This window comes from Poecilia reticulata, linkage group LG17 (assembly GCF_000633615.1).
Source record: "Poecilia reticulata strain Guanapo linkage group LG17, Guppy_female_1.0+MT, whole genome shotgun sequence".
NCBI classification, from domain to species: domain Eukaryota; kingdom Metazoa; phylum Chordata; class Actinopteri; order Cyprinodontiformes; family Poeciliidae; genus Poecilia; species Poecilia reticulata.
In genome coordinates, this window is record NC_024347.1 from 27,934,345 (window position 1) to 27,956,022 (window position 21,678).

A 21,678-nucleotide genomic window follows, 5' to 3' on the forward strand; every position below is an offset into this window, starting at 1 on the left:
AGTTATCCTGTGTGCCGCCCTTGGCTGTCTCCAATAAAGATCTGTGGTTTTCTGCTCACTCCTGTCTCGTGGCTGATTTCGGGTCCTCCTAGTGTGCATTACAATATCAAAGTAACATCTCAAGGCATCAGCAAGGAAGCTAAAGCTTGAGTCTTCCAAACAATCACCAAAACTATACCACCATATTAATTATAAAGTTGTTAAGGATAAAAATTTATGTTTTGGTGTGTGGGCTTTACAAAGTCCTGATCGCAATCCTATAGAAAAGTTGTATGCAAATCTGAAAAGATGCATCAGCAAGGTATCCGACAAACATATCTTAGTTATGCTTGGAGGAAATGTCCAAAATTCCAACAAATTATACTGAAAAGCTTGTGGTAGGAGAAGGAAAGCCAAGTTATAAAACTTAACAGGTGATTTCACTATTAAACTACCGTTTGGATTCACTGATATGTTCATGTATAATGACATCACCATCACATAATGAGTTGATGATACCGTCATCAAGGATTAGAAGCAGAATGTGAAATTCAATTTAAAAAAAAAAATCTAATTCAACCACATTTACATACTGTAGCACTTTTAGCATAAAACAATGCTAACAGAAACTCTGTTCAGATTACTGCTAATGTCCTAGAAACTCTTCCACACCAGTACCTAAAGTTTACATATGTAATAATTGAAAAATGTGACGTAATTTGTCAGTGATTTAAAATGCTAATTGCTTAATCTTCTCTTTAGGAGAGATCATCTCTTATTCCAAACAATCCAGTGGTCATCTGGGGGTGTTTTCGCACTCCCAGGGTTCCAACATTTAATAGCTTAGAGTAAAACTCATAGTACTTCATACACAAAGTTGGTTAAATTAAGTAACTGCCAGGACTACCTGCAAAGGTCAGAGTTGGTGTATTTTATGAGCTTTTTGCTATCATTATTGAGCTAATCTGCAAAAGCCTTTTTAGTAAAATCTTATAAATACTCCAACATTGTCACATTTTTCTTAACTGCCTAACCTGAAGAAGCTTTTGTTCACATTCTGATTTCATCTACTTCTTCCTGTAAGCCAGCCTCAACTTTTGTGTCCAAGTAAGCTGCCACACAGTCATTACGAGTGGCTTTTCCAGGTGTTACTGGAATAAATTGTGTTTTCGTTGGACACCACACTGGAACACAAGAGTTCTTTCTGCTACGAATCTTCCAAACATACAACGCGAGTAATGAGCAAAACTGACAAAACGCATTCAACATAGCTGTGAGCCGTGCTCCTACACAGTCTCACACAGACAAGCCAAGCATGTCAGATTTATGCGTCTCACACTGGCCACAATCTGTGTTTCCTTCCAACAGCAGAAGCAATTAGTGTTGACATTTGTTTTTGCATCAACATTCCAAAGATGACAAGTAGTTTCCCCCAAACTGAAAATGCGATAGCCATGTGTGCGCCCGGCCATTTCCCACGCTACCTTTGCTTTCTCGGTCGCTTGCAACATTTAAAATCGATGCACACACCTTTCACACGTTTCTTCAACCATTTGTGTCATCTCCAGAAAAATAGAGACTAGAAAACACGGGGTTGCTATGCACCAGGCTGCTGCCTGGAGAGGTAGTAGCTTCATGCCTCTTGTTGACCCTGCAACATGTACTGAAATGTGTCAGGCAACTTTAAAAAGTGAGTGCAAAGCCGGCCCTCATACAGAGAGAGCTTGGATTTACTATCATCTATAAATTTTACAGAACAAATTAAATATACTGTGTCATTTGGTGCTTTATTTCTTCTTTTTATGACAACTTATTCAGAATAATGCAAAATTTGACAGCAGAGTTTGCACACTCTGTGAAAACTTTGTTTTTTTTTACTTATTACAACAAATCCAACCAATGCAATGCCAGAAAAATATCCAAGTGTGTACTAAGGTGTTTATCTGCCAAATAAACTCCCAAGTCCATATTTTTGCATGTAACTGGATATTCTGCAGAACCATCTCAAGACGTTATTATAAATCCTGCTGAATAGCACACAATTGAGTTCTAACTCCAACATTTAAAACCATTGCTTTAGAGCACAGGTCTTAAGGTGGGGTGTCCTGCAACTTTTAGATGTGTCCGTGGTTCAATATACCTGAATTTACAAAATGTTAGTTTTGCAGTATGATGGGTTGCTACAGGTCTTACAGGTAATAAGTTATTACTGTGATGCTTCCTTGTAAAAGGAGGACATTTCCCAATAATATATTTTTAAATATATGGACCTTGATCGTTCCCATTTTTTAAATCAAGTACTTTTTTTTTTTTACTATGAACAAAAGAAAACAAAAGTTTTAATTTCAAGTCTTCATACAAAGTCATATACACAGCAGTTGGTAAGTAATTATTTTGTACAGCATTCTACACTGCCAGACTAAACCAATCAGTCTGCAATTATCAGAAGAACTCGTGAGAAATATCTACTTGTAGCAGTTCCCAAGACAAATACAAGCAAAACAAAATCCAGAGGATATTGTCAAACCCAGAATGTCAAAAAATTTAAACTCTCTTCAAACAATGTTTTCAGCTCCTGCAATCAGGCGCTTGTGGTGACTAGATATATTCTGGGCCCCATCGTGCCTGTATTATACAGTAGCTGGTGTTTCTTTACTCCCACACGGGACACTGGCAAACATGGGCTGAGACACACAGATCGACTCACAGTGGGGGTAAATGGAGCAGATCATCTCTGCTGTCTCTGTGGCACATGAAGAACCCGATGATCTCCTGTGAAATATCATTGATTCAGACTTCATCCCGAGATTGTGTAGGTGTCTGTACGGTGCATGCTCCTGACGCCTTCATGTGATTTACAGAGGCAAAAATGTCTCTCCGTCAATCACGCAGGTGCATGTTGTGTTTGCGCAAGTCCCAAAGCAAGAGGTGTCAGTCTCCATATACAAGCTGGATCTGTGGCAGCTTTGTCTGCTGACAGGAGGAACAGTGTGACAAAACAGCAGGGAGATTGGCATCCATCTCACCCCCCCAGGCGCTCCGCTTGACGTTGTACACAGTGCTGGATGCTTTAAATTCCTCACCCAAGAACTGTCTTGCGTGATCTTCCTCCAAAGCTTGTTCTGCATTCCGACTGGAAAATTGTCTGAAAGCTGAGCTTTTTTTTTGCGCCAATTCTTGTTTTCAACTAAGTGCAAAGAACGGTATGTGAGGATCTGATTTAGAGAAATGTGAATCTGAATTGCTCTGACTTTGTTTGCACAGACCATTTTTGGGGTAAAGTAGTTGAACAAAGCTGAGCTACTACAGGATTTCTGAAAGTCTGTACCTTATTACGGATTAGTCCTGCGCCTACTGCGTTACTCACACCCTACCTGATGGAGGGGGAAAAAAAAAACACTCAAACAAATCTGAAAGTTGAGCTCCAGATTCTTTTCACATCCAGAAGATCAAGCAGATGGCAAGTGCTTCGCATAAAAAGGCATGAAACTAAATCTGAGCGGCACCTGCATTGCAGGCAACAGGCTTCCAGTGAAAACCAATACTGGCTCTTCAAATGTGACCAGGAAACCAGAGTACCAAGAGCCCCCTGACAATGGGCAAAAAGGGAGCGATCGAGCCTGGCCTCTCTTTGTTTTGGAGTCGGCATCAATGAGGTCATTGTGGATTTTGTTTTGCAGGAGGGAAAACATCTGTACAGCAATAAGACTGAATGAATGATGTGAACATTCAAAGGTGGATTGTGCTCTCCCCGCTCCCCCAACTAGTTTTAGGGTGGTGGATCTGACGAGCAGTGGAGGAAGTGCTTCTGGGATGGAAAGTGCACCAAAATAAAATGAGGGTGTCTCTAAGCAAGAGTAAACTCCATAAACTGAAGGGTTCAGTGTTTCTGGGAAAGTCATTTTAAGGCTTTGTCATCTCCTCCAAAAAGTCACACTAAGTTCAGTTTTCAGTGAGATCACTGCTTTGGCACTGTTGTATAAACACATGATAGTATTCCCAAAAAGCTACAAACGCCACAGCACTGCTACATGGAGAAGGTGTAAATGCCGACCAAAGTACTGATCTGACTGCACTGTTGATTGGTGTGCCAACTATAATGTAGATAGGTCATAAAAATGACATCTGCTGCTTTTGCAAGAATTAGTCAGCACTACCATTTCAGCTTCTTACTTTTTCACAGTAAATGTCCATCCATCCATTTTCATACACCCTTGTCCCTCAGTGGGGTTGGGAGGGTTGCTGGTGCTTGTCTCTAGCTTGCGTACCGGGCACCCTGGACAGGTCGCCAGTCTGTCGCAGGGCAACACAGAGACACACAGGACAAACAACCATGCACACACACACTCACACCTAGCGGCAATTTGGAGAGGCAAATTAACCTGACAGTCATGTTTTTGGACTGTGGGAGGAAACTGGAGTACCTGGAGAAAACCCACCATGCACAGGGACAACATGCAAACTCCATGCAGAAAGACTGGGACCGGGAATCGAACCCAGAACCTTCTTTCTGCAAGGCAACAGCTCTACCAACTGCGCCACTGTGCAGCCCACAGTAAATGTGAAAAGAACTAATTAATTTTCTATTTTTTTATTTTTAAATGAAACCCTAACTAATAAAATTATTTCTTTGCCTGTTCAGTGAAATGCAGCTCATAGAAGCAGAGATAATTGATGGATGACTACTTCAATTGTTGAACAGTCTGTAATGTTTGATACTCTTTGTCAGATATTGTTGCTTTATTGTCGATTTTACCACTGAGCTATTTATGTTGCAGCACTTTGTTAGACTTTGATTTGTCATAAAATACACTTTTTGAATTCATCCACTTGACTGCTTGCTCCATTCTAGAAGTGGATTTCTATGTCATTACCATATTCTTGTATTTCAGGAATATTTATTTAAATGTGTGTAACATGCAGAAACAAAAATAGACAATTGTTTCCCTTTGGGATGATTTACATCAATGACTTTGATAATTGCTTAACATCCATTAGCTCCAGTCAAGCTGTGAAATATTTTCATGCTCTTCTCAGTTATTTGAATTACAATATAACGAAACAATATAAGTTGTTTCATTTACGAAGAACTAAGAACTTGATTTCAAATAATCATTTAAACATATTTTGAATTTAAACCCGCGCCAGGTTTTACCTATAACATGCGAGCCAAAATGCTCACATCTGTGTCATTTTTTTCACTACCTCATAATTAATTCATTTGTGTTTTGCTTGCAGCCAGGAAGGTTGCATGTCAATTATGCATCCGTCCTCCTTGGCCACTCCCTGACATCCAGTCTAAGTCCTCTTTAGAGCAGAGTACCTCCAGGCCTTAGTCCTTATTGTGTCGACAGATTTGCAAAAGACACAGTCCCATATGCCTCATTGTGTGTGGGATAAGACCTGCCTCCATTCAGATGGAAGTCTGAGAGTAACCCCTTGGCTGCCTCTCCACCATTGAAGGCAAACTGATTAGAGTCAGTTGGCTGTATTCTCAGGGGTGATTAGCATTCGTGCTCCACTCGTGCGGCTTTGACAGTTATTGAGGCTGTCCGGTTTGAGTGCCGTCTGCACGGCTGCTTCGTCACCTCTCTGACCATGAATGAAAATAATGAAGACTAATGAGCCTGTATGAACATAAAGAAATGCCATGAATTTTTGTGTCATAAATGGGCTTTTGACTTTACATTTCAGTGCAATTGGTTCGATACGAATGTTGCAGAGAGATTGTATTTATATGCATTTCCATGTATATTTTCCTAACCTTTGAAAAAAGTGTTTTGTAGAATTGTTCTTAATTTTGCTAATACTTCATTTATAAAGTCTAATCAGTCAGTATAACTTTTGGAGTAAAACAAATGTTTACAAATTATGTTTATTATTTCTTTAAATGCATGTCATTGGGATTTCTATATTGGTACAAATGCATCTGTCACACAATCCATGGTTTGTATAAAAGTTAATTAAACTACTTAGTTTTACTAATTGTTACAGATTATTAAGACACAGAAAAATATGCTCCACCCATCAATATGCAAATAATAAAATAGTTTATATTTTAATTAGATATGCTGAATTTAGAAAAAGAAAACACGGTTAAATGCATTAATATATTTTCATAAGCCAATGTTTCATAAACCAGTTTGGAAATGAATCCATTTATTCCTGTAGCGATGGATGAATGTCATTAAATGATAAACTGACAAAGGCTATTAACTAAAAACCCATTAACAACAATAAGCAACTAATTAAAAGACAATATTGCTTTCACTGAATGCTAAAGTTTCAATAACACACTAATTATCTAAATGAGGATCCCACAGCTCATTGCACGGCTATGACTTCCATTTTTCCTGGATCTGTGTTGGCTGATAATGCGAATCCAGTGGCCTCTGGCAGGAATGGAGGCATAATGAATCATGGTCCTCCAGAGGATAGGCCAATGGATGTTACACTGCCGATCTTCATTAGGAGCCATCCAGCTCAAACATCTGTCACTGGAGTGCTTGGCACTGTCCCATGGCAATTAGTGAGCTCCCTGCAACAGGTTGTGCTGGAAGATAAACAGAACCCGAGCAGAGCTGAAGGCATGCGAAGAGCAGTTCTCACTGAGCACAGAGATGACAGGAGCTGCAGCTTACAGTGCAGTTAGGAAAACACAGACAAGCCCACAGCCTCAAACACATATTATTCCATTTGCCATTAAAATATAGGTATGAATTAGGAGGAAGGCTCATACGGAAAGAGATGCTTTGATTTAATTCAGTTCTGTTCAGATTACACATGTAAACTTATTTTAATTCACAACAACTGTTTTCCATTAATTGCTTGTAAGGAACCGAGACTGGTAAACTCGGTTCGACTCAGGATAAAAATTGCCACATTTGTTACATTTTCAGCTGCTGCAATTCACTTTCATACTGAACTGTCAAAACAATCAAACTAATTGAAATACCTGTTCCCCTCCTCGCCTGTGGTGGCGCTGCACCAAGAACAACTGCAGGAAATAACACCTTGTGGGATTTCTCTTTTGTCGTTGGTAAAAGACCACAAGCCATTTCTCCTGCTAGTGCTAGACTTAGGTTTGTTTTGGTTGTATTTTCCCAGTATGCTTTGTGTTATTGTTCGTTTCCTGCTTTTGAACCGGTCTACAGTCCACTTACGTCTACATGTGCATTCAAACTGCACCACAGTTCACTTTAATACAAATGAGACCCAGGTTGCAGGGGACCAGATTTCACTTTTTTGGAGCATACCTCCCTAAACGAACTGGACTTTCTAGGCAAACAAAGTAGAGTTTTATTAAAGCGGACTAAACAGGGCTGGTGTGAATGCACCCAAAATCATTTCAATTAACCTGAACCACCATAAGCCTTAGCTGTATGTCCATATTTAGTGGTAAGCGTGGAAAGGAACAGCTCCCTTTGAAAAACTTCCAGCAGAACCAGGCTGCATTTAAGTGACCAACTGTGTGCCATGTTAAACATGTGTGTTGTACAATCTACTAAAGCATCAATAAAGACCCCAACATTATAATAAAGATCACCTTTCATTGATATTTTTCAAATAAAACTAAATTAATAAGAAAATAAGCACATAACACAACTTGATTAAACTGTTAAGTAGAAGTGAAGCAAAGAAGCAAGTAATAGATTCTCTGTTCTCACTTGTATTCTCTATAAAATATTGATAAGTTTTTGCAGTCAGACTCCCTTCGAGTTAGAATCCTTGTAAAAGCAAACTTTCAGGCGTTATTCAAAGCTGAAAGTGAGGGTGCAGAGAACAGGATGTTTAGAGCTGTTGCTGCAGCTGACTCTTGAACTGAATAAATAGTTTTGCAGGTGCTGACTGACCGATCAGGCGGACGGTCAGACAAAATCTATTTGCTTCTATTTATCAGAACCGGCTTAGGTTCAGGACTGCGTCATCTTGGAATACCCTTCTAAAAGTTAATTTTGTAATGCTATTGAGCTAAATTGGAAAGATTGGTAGGTTAGCATTTACTCAAAAATGCTGCAGGTAAGAACTGAGTTAATTCATTTTGCACTTAAATGTGTGTTGTGTTTTAGGTTTGGGGTCTTTTGAAAGCTTTCCGAGAGCAGTGAGGATTTAACCATTTAGTGCAACCCCTCACCCCCCATTCTCTGTTCGGCATCCCTTCCACATCCCTTCCCACCCCCAGCAGTGCACAAAGAGGCTCTGGAGCGAGACCAGAGGGCAGCTAAAGACCAGAAATCTTCACCAAATACCCCCACCAACCCACTCCTGAAACATACAATGAAGCACACATAGACACACTTAAAGGGAAAAAAAACCCTTTAACAAGCCTACATAGATTTCCACATACCTGAGCTGAGAGTAAAACAGACGTCAGAATCAACCTGGGAGGCTGCGGCTCAGCCAGCTCCCCTAATGGGTGTCATCTCCAGGTCACAAGCATGTTGAGTGTGTGTGTGTGTGCGTGTGTGTGTGTGCGTGCGTGCGTGCGTGTGTGTGTGTTTTCAATGAGTCCAGACTAGAGAACCAATCTATTCATCAACAAATGCTTCTGTAACAATAATCTTTAATCCTGTTGAAGGTAAAATTAATGTTTTATTTGAAAAACTAAGGGATTTTACTGCTTCATGTCACACTTTAACAAATAAATGTTTTAACCAGAAAGAGAGATTATCAATAATTCCTTCATTCAGGAGAAAGGTAGAGTCAGAAGTTTTCACAAGGACTTTAATTAGAAAGGTGATTGTTGAGCCTTAAACAAACATTCAGGTATGGATGACAAACAATTATATACTCTAAAGGTCAAGTCAAAGATTAAAGGAAAATGTTTTACTATGCAAACTTACAGTGAACAATAACAATCAGTGTGCATGTAAATCTCATAATAAAGCAAACAAAATAAAACCACAATACAATGATAATCATGTTTGCTTTTTTCTATTCATCCAAAACTACAAACTAAAAACAGTAAAATAAAAAATCTGTTAGCAGAAAATCAAAAAATGTGTTACTCTTCTTTTGCAGTAAATGTAAGATTTACTATAATAATCACACAATTGGTTTTTCTTTGATAAGACATTAAGTCTATTATTTTCTATCCAGCAATCCTGGATAAGTGTTGATCTTCATACAGAACTGCTTGCATAAACTTTCTCATATCTGCAATCAGATCAATCAAAGGTTAGAATCAACTAGAAATGTGCCAATCAGGGATGGATGAGAAGTTTTTGGGGTTTCTTTGCCAATCCAAACAATGAGCAGGACAGCAAGGAAAGGAGGAAAAATTTGTTTATTTTCATGTATCACCATTTTGCATACTTTAATAATGTTGGAAAAAATGTTTGATAACTAATAAAAAAAAGATATTTTGGGCCGCATTTTTTAAAATCCCTAATCCATCTTCATGTTTCTGTTTGCTTATTCTTTGACATTGAAATCCCTAACACAGCTGCCAATTGTCCCACATTTAATCGGTGATGAGCTCAGCAAGTCATAAACAGCTTGCACATCTGTCTCCCTCAGTTTGACATCTCTGTATAAAAACCAACGCTGCACACACAGGAAGCCTTGGTCTCAAATAAACAAAGCAGAGAATGATGGGAGATCCTTATCGAGATGCGCAGAGTTTTACACAAGGAAGAGACAAATGCAAACGACAAAATGCCACACGGTTTAGCAGAGGCAGACAAGCAGACACATGCCTTGACCTCCGCTTCCTCGCTTAAAAAATAATCAGCTGTGGAATCTGCAAGACAAATCTCGGCGCTCCCTCGAGCTTTTATTTTCCAATCTGCTTGATAAATCGGTCAACGAAGGAAACCATTTGACACTGGTGGAAACTAAATTAAGATAGGCAGCAGACACTGAGATTCAAGAGATTATCTCTACAAAAAATATTTGGCATTCAGGGGTGCTGAAGTGGGAAGAGGAGCCACATCACCTGTGCAGCTTAAGACGTATAAAAGTCGTCTTAAGGTGGAAATAAAACTTTCTGAATCAAACAAAAATGAATAAAGGTTGAAGAATGCACATATTTATGCGTGCAGTAATGTGGCCTCTTGCTGCCTGAAAGATAATGAGCAGTTACTCTAGCCCTTTGTATAATTTAGGCTGGTAGTTTGTTATTGTACGGCTGTGATTATGAATAACACAAAGGGTCGCTCCTGGAGGAGTTTAGTCTATGCCTTTTTTTCCAGCACAGTGCCAGGCAGACACCCAGATCCCACTGATTGAGAGGGACACAGGAAGCCAGCATGTAAACAGAGAGGAAGGCAAGCGGCATACTGTTGGCTCGTTTCATATGCCATGCTGTCCTTTGTGTGCTTTCTTATAATTTTTATAATGTCACATGTTGCACTGAGAAAAGAGATGCATTGATAGTGGTGGTAAAATAGTTTGGGCTTGTCTAATCTTAACATTCACTGAGATTGATAAAAAGTTCAAAAACCCTAACAATCTGCAGAGCTTGCTTAAAATGAAAAAAAAAAAAAAAAAAAGCAAATATGGTACCTATGTATTTATATCAAGCCTGAAAAAACACCTTAATCAGACAAACATTATGAAAGTGGCATCTTCACGGAATGCATCATCCTTTACCTGGTCATCTATCGTGATTATCTACCTTGCTGACTGGAAAAAATGTTCCTTCAGCAAGCTTGTCATATATTTTTATATTGATTAAATAGGAAAATAAAGCTGCGTTCTGTCTTTGAATCAGAATGCTGTTGACTAGAAACTTATAAATCCCATTTTAATTGGTTGTTTGCTAAGATTATGCCAAATTTATTTATTATAGCACATTTCAGCAACAATACAGTTCAAAGAGCTTTACATCATATGGTGACTAATTATGAAACAAGAAATACACATTACATTTTGTCAAATGCTACAACACTTGATTTTAAGGAAAAAATGGGGAAAAGCACAAATCTCCCCAAATAAATTAAAATAAAATGATCTTCAGAAAATCTGAAGAGTTATTGAGAAATGTTATAAGATTAAACTGCAAGTTAAATCATTGACTTCTGTCATATAGGTTTTGTAGTTTATTTTTGTCACCTGAAGTTAAACCTTTTGTTATATGTTCCCTAAAACACACAAAACTTGTAATGCATCACCTTTTCTATTACATTTTTCAACAAAACCATTTTCAATGTAGCTGAATGGAGATAATTTGAAGAATGCGCTCATCGTATGTCTTTAGTTGTTGAACTTGCTGACGCAGCAGTTTCAAATTGTGCATCTAAGTTTTTGGAAATTTTAAATGAAATCTAACACATACTGAAAGTATTGCTAGCAAACTACTGATTACTGAGATAAAACTTGCAGACACTTTTTCTGAAGCTCAAATGCTGCAGAAATCCCCGTCCGCTAAATGTTTTCAGAAGCCAAGGAGCGAATGAATGAATTCCTATATGTCAAACCCTCCCTTTCCTGTGTGTTCCTCCTCCAGTCAGAGACTCCTGCGTTTCTTAACGCCAAACCATCTCCTCTCCCAGCCCAAAAATATTTTATTTAGGTTCACTCAAGCGCACCCGCCTGACTTATGCGAGGAATCCGGTGGGCTGCTTGATTCAGGAAGCTAAGGAGATCAGCGGGGAGAATTAGGGGGTAACATATACAAAGTGGTATCCCTAGCAGGGTATGCTCTTAACAGACAACACTGATATCCACACATAAAGGCCAAACCACAACTACCTACACAATAATGGACTTATATTTACACAAATGCAAACATGGGGTGGAAAACATTCCTCACAAAACAGTCTTTCACACTTTCGGAAGAAAGTCAACCGCAAATGGCGGAACACTCTCACAAAGTACGAGCTTATGAGACTTGACGAAGACACGTGTTCTGTCAGAAGTTCAGCTCCGCTATCATTTCCTTCCTGAGGCCCAGTGCAAACATTACAGAACTGCTGGCTCATTTACTGCATGGCAGGAGTGCTAACAAGGTGGCCAGGTCGATGGTAGAAAACCTACAGATGTAGGAAATGAATAAGATAACTGCAACGCAGGCAGAGAGACCGGACATGCTCCCAGAAACCCACAAAGACACAACACGGTGTCACAAGATCCTAAAACATGCAAAGACATCCACACACACGGGTGCAGCGAAAAAGCCCCGAGAGGAAGATGGAGAGATTAGTTTATCATCGGTGCTGATGACAGATCCTGCTGATGTGTAACCACAAACCAAACAACCATCAATCTCTTCACTGCAGGAGAAGCGTGACGGAGGAGGGGACGCTGAAGAGTTTTACATGTGACGTTCCAAACACTCTGGAGTATTTAGCTTGAGTAAGACAAGAGAGAGAGAGAATGCACTCTTGGCTACAAACATATTAGTGAGTTAATTCATCAGGACAAAGGGCAGCTGTGGTCCCTCTGAAGTTCATATAAGAGGAAATTATGCTGGTTTCCTCATAATCAAGTTTTTTGTTTTTTTTTGTATTTTGCAAAGAAGTACAGTTGTGTCAATAGTAGGTGATCAGACTGGCACAAACACAAATTTGGAGCGTTTAGTAGCCTTAATTTTAATGTCCCATAAGTAAACTGTGTTCACAGGGGATGCAAGCAGAATCCCCCTGCTTGCATTATTCCGTAGCCACTTGACAACCAATGATTTAAAAGTAATTTTCTCACTCTTATAAATCATATTGAAGAAATGTGTTTACAGCATCTACCAGGAGGCGGTTAGTTATTAATATTTCAAACTCAATAACCAAGAAAACAACATAATATGCTGTAATATCGTGTCCTAATGGCTTGTTCTAGTACAAAACTGATAAACAGCAGAGGAGTCAGTAGTCACACAGATAAAAAAGAAATACGAACCTGAAAGTCATGTTCTGGAACCGTCAGAGGAAGCTGGAGTACCAGGAGAGAATTCACACGCTTGGAGAGAATATGCGATCTTTATGCAGGAAGATCCAGGATTAGAGCTCAAGATCTTCTTGCTGCAAGACAACAGTTCAACCAGTGTCACCATTGTTCACTCTGAAGGATATATTTACGTAGCAAAACAGCAGAGAGGAGATAGCCCCTTGCGAGAAGTGTTATTATATTGGATGAAGATTTTACCTCAGATTGTGTTGCTTAACAGGTTACAGACTGCTTTCAAATGTCTTCATTATTGGACTGTGAAATTAGATTTGTGCAGCGAATGCTTGCATAACCTGCAATGAAGAAAAACATTACGTTAATATTTATTCAAAATGTCCGTCCGGTCGAACTAGAACAGCTTGTTTTTCTTAACAAATAGCGAACAAAATAAGAAACCCAGTAGATGTGATGGAGGCTGGTCACTAAATCTTTTATTCATTTTGTCGCAAAACAGCAACACAAATTAAATGCAATATACTGCATTTCAGATGCATTATGTATAGCGGTCTTCATCTTACAGTAAAAACTCACAAGGAATTCACTCACAAGCAGTAGTCATAACATAAAATGCAAATTTAAAAACAACACAACAACAAATAAAACAAAAATGATGTTCATGCTAACCTCATGCGCTTAGCATGAGGTTAACTGCTAGCCTTGTGCTAGCGAATAGCATCGTTAGCACAGTTTAAAAACTCAAAATAAGTTCCCTCAAACACTTTAACATAACACAGAGTCGTACAAAGCAACTAAAAAATTAACTAACTATGTTCATACTCGGGCTGCACAGTGGCACAGTTGGTAGAGCTGTTGCCTTGCAGCAAGAAGGTTCTGGGTTCGATTCCCGGTCTTTCTGCATGGAGTCTCCATGTTCTCCCTGTGCATGGTGGGTTTTCTCCAGGTACTCCGGTTTCCTCCCACAGTCCAAAAACATGACTGTCAGGTTAATTGGCCTCTCCAAATGGCCCCTAGGTGTGAGTGTGTGTGTGCATGGTTGTTTGTCCTGTGTGTATCTGTGTTGCCCGATGACAGACTGGCGACCTGTTCAGGGTGACCCCCGCCTCTCACCCGGAACGTTAGCTGGAGATGGGTACCAGCAACCCTCCCGACCCCACTGAGGGACAAGGGTGTCAAGAAAATGGATGGATGGATGTTCATACTCACTGTTAGTTCAGCTCCAAGACAACTGACTCCCTGTGGTGTAGCATGAGCTTTGTGAAAGCACATTGAAAAGGTCTGGTTGTTAAAGATACAGTAACTGAAAACCACCACAAGGGGGCAACAGTATTTACAAACTGACAAGCGTCAGAACTAATAGATTTCTCTTGTCATGAGAATAGTAATATAAGATGTAAGGGATTTAAAAGGCACTTAGCATGCAAGTAGAACATGTGACAACTCAATGAACTTGTCAGTAATATCTCTCAATTACAACTTTGGAGTTTTACTAAGAAATTTTCCACAGCATCAGAATATCTCACACCCATTGCTCTCACATGTACATGCATGTGTAGCTGTAACTTATCCATTGTGTTATTCAGAGGATGAACGTTGGTGGGGAGAAGGAGTGTAGATAGTTCCCGCAGGGCAGAAGTAACGTGTGGCTGGATAATGGCTCCGCAGCACATTGAATTATGTGCCTCCTCACTGAGTCATCACCATTAGCTTGATATGTTCCCTTAAGTATGTCATGCAGCTATGTTCCATACATCATCCAAGTTTCTCTTCATCTCCATAGAAAACTCCAAAAATACGCCTGCATGTAGTTTGTGGGGCCAAAAATCACAAACTTCAGGGAGACTGAAGTCTAAAAACTATATTGGATATATATCATATATTAGATCATTATAAAGATATGCGGAGAATTTGATCCAGTGCCTTCCATATGTCACCCTGCGCATGTTTCCGTGTATGCAATCTGCTGTGTGTGTCTGGCCACGGCAACAGACGGCCTAATATTACAAGAACAGGCTGAGAGGAAGGAGAAACCTCCCAACACGTCGCTGTGCTGAAAGCAACTCCTCAGCAAGCGGCAGCTGTTCGCATTTTCTGCGTATTGGATGTCTAGCGGTGGCTACTCCTCATTTGCCCTGTGCATTATTAACAGATGGACTTCCCACTCAGCTCTGATATTGGGAAAGGGGAGAAATGTGACATGCACTGCGAGCACACAAACACGCAAACACTCTTACATTTTATCTTCTGCAAAGCTGCCATTGGCTCAATAATTGAGCGTATGCAGATATTTACTGTGTGCGTCTCTGTCAAGACATATGAGAGTATTTCAGTCTTTTCTACATGATGGTGTATGAGAGGAGTGAATGAGGCTGTCTGTCTCCCAGCAACGCTTCATGTGTGGGCCAGATATGTGGCAGGAATTCCCCTTTGACCCACACTGCTGCTCTGCAACCTTTATTCACATGGGATGATTTGATTACCAGTTAATCTATGACCATCAGCAATGGACATTTAGTTGGTAAAAAAAACATTTTTATTTTTTTTCAGTGGAACCTCTCAGAGGAAAAGGGTTATTTTAAACTTTTAATTCCCTCCCCGATGCAAAACAGGGCATGCTTTAATTTAGGACAACTCTATTAAAGCATTTGACGTTACAATAAAGCAAATGCAGAATCTGGCCATCAACATCAATAAAGAGTACTTCTGCTCAGTCATGTATATTTTTCCTTTTTTAATTCTGCAATTCTCACTCCACTCTTTGTTTTTCAAAAGTTTAACCTGGCACATAGTTCATGCCAGGATATGACTCATCACACACTTTGCTTCACCCTTCGTTTGTACCCTCTCACACTATTTTATACCTGGGTATGTAAACATAACTAAGCACTGCCTTCACACTGCTATTCCTGAATCGGATACTCATTGAAAAGGACATAAACTAGGTTACTTCCTGTGTACCTCAAGTAGCTCAAGATGGAACAGGAACTACACAAAGGCAAAGGTTTATCTTAAGTGTCTCCTGCCATCCAATGATGCATTCGTTAACTCAGCCAACCATCAAGAGTCCCAGACGTTGGAACAGAGCACTTAGTGCAACACTTTCCGCTGCTTCTCCTAAAACAAACAGCTCTGGCAGAAGAAGAGGAGCATGATGAAAATGAGTGTCTCATTGTCCCGATGTCAACATTTGGGGCCTTTTAAAATTGAGAGATTCTAATCACGTCAGTAATCAGAAAGATCAACTTATCAGACCTGTACTATTATCATCTGTGAGAACTTTAAACACAAATATTCTGCACTTCAATTTACACCCAGTTGGACTATGACAAGTGGGAGACTTGGTCTTCATATGTAGCTGATGAACAGAGCTTAAAAGTTGCTATGCTAGCCATTACCGATGATTGACTTTTGTGTGTTTTAAGGGGGGCATGTAGAGCCACACACCTGGTTTTACAAGTTTTATAAACATAGATGAGTAATTTTAGAAAGTGGAACACTGAACACAATGTTCAATTAGTCGTGTCTTATCTCAGCAAACTCTCCTGCCATCAGTTGAAACATGATGCCACTGGTACAACAAAACAGGTGCAACAGAGAATACCCTTCATAAGGAGAGTGAACGATTTGATTTAGAAAAAATACACTTGATAAATTTTACAGAGGCTCTATTTAGTGTTAACATTATCTCTTTTGGCCATTGTAATGTCAAGCATATTCTTACACTTGTTTGCTCCTGAGTTACAATGGGCCTCCTGGCTTTTTGTTTTTTGTGAGGTTAGTGGCTTTTTTGTTATCATCACCCCTTGTTTTGTAAAAATATACACAGGTTCTATTTAAAATGTATTATGTATTGTTTGAGTTTAGATAGACTCTCAATCTCAATAAAAACATGTGTTGTGTTGCTTGCTGCTGTCTTGATATACATTTTTTCTGCTTCTCTGTACAAAGAAGCCAGACTACTTCGTTGAAAGATACCTCAAAGAAAAGGCACTCATCTATTTTGCTGTTCAGTATGAGGTCTGAGAGGTCACTGCTGGATTCTCTACAATCACACTCCTTATGAATCCCCCAAGAGATTCAAGCTAATCAGTCTGGAGCTACAGGTCCTGATGGAAAACCCACCAGATCAGCAAGGAAATCATTTTTCAGCTCTAGGGGGTAATGATAGCTTCATGGTAAGATGATGGAGTCTATTTTAGATGGATTTAGTCCTGCTGGTTAAATCATGTTGAGCCTTCTGTTAGGTCTACATGGAATATGCTGCTGGGTATATAGCAAGCACACAGAAATTAGAAATTCAGGTTTAAATATATACTAAAGGCATATTTGCTTTATCTAGTGTCATGTTTCCCAAGGGGGAGGCAGCCTTATTTAAATTTAGCCACAAATACTATGAGCATCAGTGTGAAGCATGGAGGCAAAACAAAATGGTTTGAGGAAATGAGAGCTGAAGATAATATGCCAACAGTTTGAAGCTAATCAATTGATATATGGAATTACAAATGGTTACAAATACAGTGCAACAACTATGAGATAATTTAGACAAGTTACCGCTTAAATAGAGAATCTATGCTACAAATTTTCAATTTTGCTAACTCTCCTACCTTTATCTTATTTAGTTTGTTATATTTTAATTTAAAACCTTTCAAGATGAGGAGAAAAACTAATAAAGAAACCTCACTGCAACAATCACAATGACAAGCTACTGTTACTATGCAGGAATTGACACTAGTCTCTGAGAGTTCGCACATAATAAATACAGATATAGTTTCTGACATCTGTTGTAGAGTTTGGCTCTGAAACCCTGCGTGTTAAGTGTCCAGCTGACAATAATGCCTGAGCCTCGGACGTGCTCTGTGGTGGTGACAGAGATGTGCCCGGCATGGTGGAGTCGGCCCCTGCCCTGGCGCCATCGTTCACATAGACACTCGTCTTCATGCCACAGACCATTTGTCGAAAGGAGGTTATGATTTGGCTGCTTCTCAGGACAGCTAGAGGTCTGCTGGCACCAGACCCCAAGATGCCAAACCACAATGATGCTGGTGCCAGGTCCAGGCTGATATTTAGTTACTTATTATGCTGCCACTGTTGGTGTTTCGCCAACTGGCCATAAGATATCAGGTCTTCTCAAAACGTTAGTGACACCGTCTCTGGGTTTCAGTTTGAGGCTTTGAACCATTTTTAGCTTTAAATACTCTAATTAAATTTGATTACTATGTTCCCCAGTTTTGTTTCTGTAATTTGTTCCCTTGTTTTCTTTTTTATGTCATCTTCTCAGTGTTGCCCCTTGGAGCTGACTGTGCTGCATGCTTTGGATGTTTCCCTACTCTAGCACACTGATTCAGATGACTGAATTACCTCATCAACATGCCACAAAGCTGAAGGGAACCTGTTAATGATCCATCATTATAGATCAGGTGTTCTGGAGCAAAGAAACCTCTAAGACTAGAACAGCAATGTGCTCTGAGGACAAACAATGAGAAACACTACTATTAGTTTTGCCATCTGCTTCTTCTGCATTTTAGGCTTCTTTCAACACCCAATTACAGTCTCTTTGCAGCACCTTATGAAGTATAGGATTATGTTTTTCTATATTCCTCTTACATTTATCATAATGCAATGACAGATTGTGGAATCTCCTGCACCTCTCATAGAGGTTTGTGCACCTCCACCATATGTTTCAACCCAACTATAGATAAAGAAAACTCAGCAGTAATATTTTTTTGGTGTATCTATAGGCAGGGAGAATGAAAATATACAGTTTTCTGTGTGATCCTGTTCTGGGAGAATATATTGATAGATGTAGTCAGAAGGAGTTGGACGCATTAAAATTACTCATGTGGTTGTTTCCCCAAATCTGTATCTATTGCATGAAGGCTCTAAAGTTTAACTTCTATATGAGTCAAGCCAGAGTAGCTTTGCTCATAGAACCCCAGGAGAAACTGCTTGTTTTTTATTTTATTTCTGTCCTCCCCCTCCAACTTTGTAAACACTAACATTTGACATATTTTTCTAGTGTTACAACTGTATTTTGCCCATTATCATAATGCATTGTTGGAGGGTCTCACAGAATTTAGTGAAACATAATAAAGGATCAATTTGGAGGTGTGTGCTTCATCCTACATAGGACCCCTGCACAGCAGAGAAAGACATAGATTGCTTTATAAAAAGAAAGACAGGCTGTGTACTGAAAATGTATTGGTGTGTAGATTATGGACTGTTTGTTGCAGCTGCAGATCGTGTTCTTGTTGGCTAAAGCCATAGCAACCTGTGTTACAATAAATTACTTGAAGCTTCACAAGGCAGTCCAGTATGGATGTAATTAAATTCTAATCATAGAATGAGGGAAAGTGTGTTAAGCCCAGACGTTTCTGTTATGACCAAACCACTAAGCTGTGAGTCAGCACCACGAAATGGATTCTCAGTCTTTACTGTCATCTACTTTCCAAAAGGTCACATCCAGGATGTCTTAGATGGTGACCTCATGATAAGCTTGGTCAGAACAATTCGGATCCCATCTCATCAAAACCCAGGGACCACACAAAACATGCCTGATGTTTTGTGTTTAACGGCAGCCTCATGAATTATCTCACCTGTGTCACAGGAAGTCATTTGTTCTTCAGGTTTGACGTTTCCAGGCATTAACCGCCACCTCCAGAACAGTTTTATTGTGTTATGGTTGGAGTTTTTCTTTCAGTGCAGCTTCAATTCACCTATCTTTCATTCATGACATGGATTGTTTTGCAACTGATTTTTAAGTGCTACATTTTCCAGATTTGATGCCTTCAGTGCCAGTGTGACATTATGTACAGGTGTTTTCTTTACATTCTCTGTCAGACCAAAGGTTTCAGATTGTGTGGTAGTAAAATACATTGTACATCTAATAAATCTGCTGGACGCAGCACTCCGTCTCCAAAGCCAAACCATGGTTTCGGCTTTGGAGACGGAGGGAAATAGAGCAGCGGCTCATATAGCTTATAGTTCATATAGCTCATATAGCTTATAGTTCATATAGCTTACTTGTTATTTCCTTGTAGTGCCAGATCGACAACCCTCAACTTAGAAGCTGCATAATATGAGTTTGAAAACATTTCTCCGTCGTGCCTGCTGCTAGCATGTGCTTGTTCTAAATGAAAATTAGCYGTTCTTCTTTGATTTACAATTTTGACTTCTAATGATTCACTTCCTGCTAGAGAGCCCCCTGGTGGTTGAAGAAAAATCCACAGAAAAGCCACAGCGGGCTACAATCCGGGAAAAAAGTAGCAGTTTATAGTCCGGAAAATACGGTACCGTAGTGAAATTGAATAATTTCCACGGCACACCTGACGATCACTCACCGCACACTAGTGTGCCGCGGAACAGTGGTTGAAAAACACTGATCTAAGGCAATGACATTCAAGAAAAAAAACAAATATTGATGCTTTATCTGATGTAAAGTTAAGATTAATACCTTTTATTTTCTGTGCAACAGCATTGTCATGGTCCTAAAACACATTCGTTCTCCTTTCGTCGTGTTTTCTCGGCAGTAAGCTTAGAAGCTGCTGGCTGTGCCTGGCATTGAAAATCAGACTCGTGTTGGAAGCTGGACCTGTGTGGAGATTAAGAGGAGACAAGAGGAGGTGAAGATGACATGTGTGGGTGCATGAGATCCAGCAGAGCCCTGAGGCAGGCCACATTATCTATTTCCATGCTAATACCCTTTTACATATGGTATTACTCCACAGTAAGCCAGTAAAAGGATTACCAACTGATCTGTGCACTGTTGCTTCCACCACACAGTGTTGTATCACAGAGCAGAAAACCTGAGGAAATATCCTCTCAGCACAATTCAGGTAAATAATATTACTAATGATCCAATATTAGTGTTACACTTTCACATTTTTAAAGTAAAAACTAAAGTAGCAAATTCCCCAACATGCTTACGTCATGAGCAGATGAGCTGATTAATTTTCAGTTCATTAGCTTACTTGTTATTTCCTGTACAGTTGTGAACTGACATTAATATGGAGTCCAGTGATTGCAAGTTGTGCAGAATTATATTCAAGCAAGCTAATCAAATAAAAATAAATGTGCTGGGAACAATTTTCTTAAGTTTAGGCACAGTGTTTAGAAAAATTGGCTATGAATATAGTGGTAATCGGTTTTAAAAAACCCACACAGAACACATTAGTGTGAATAATCTGGAAGTTGGAACAACAAAAAGTTTATTCAATCACTGCAAACTGTTTCTGAGGCTTTTGTGAATGGATTTGCAGTGAAGGTTCAGGAAATGATGCTAGTTTAACCCATACGCTACTATAATACATTAAAAAGCTGCTACCGCGACCACGGAACTCTATTGAGAAAATGTTTTTCAAATTTGAAGGTTAATTTGAACCTTTATAATAAAATTGCACCTGGGTAATGTGCACAGCGATTACTTTGGAAATAGTTCTTGTCTCATTTTGTTATGATACCTAATTAATTTAGGATTTTATGTTTGTACCATTGATTCATTTTGTGATGGGTATGCTAACCAGAAGTAGCATTTTTGGACACAACTGCGCAGTTTAATAAGTTAGCTTAAGGAATATTGCATTAAAAGCCCCATATAATTTTTGAACTCCTTGTTTAGTTATTTAAAGTGTGTATTTACCAGTAAACTGATTTGAATTAATGATTGAAATTTATTTATTATTTTGGCCTTTTACAGGTCAGATTTTCCCCCCATACCTTCAAATGAACAGAACCAACCTGAACAAACTGAACCCATGGCGAGCTGGTAGGACTTTCTTTTTATTTTCTTCTCCTCTCTTTTGATTTTCTTTCCCAGATCCAGATTGGATTATAGTCCTGGGAGGACAAAACTGATGTGTATAT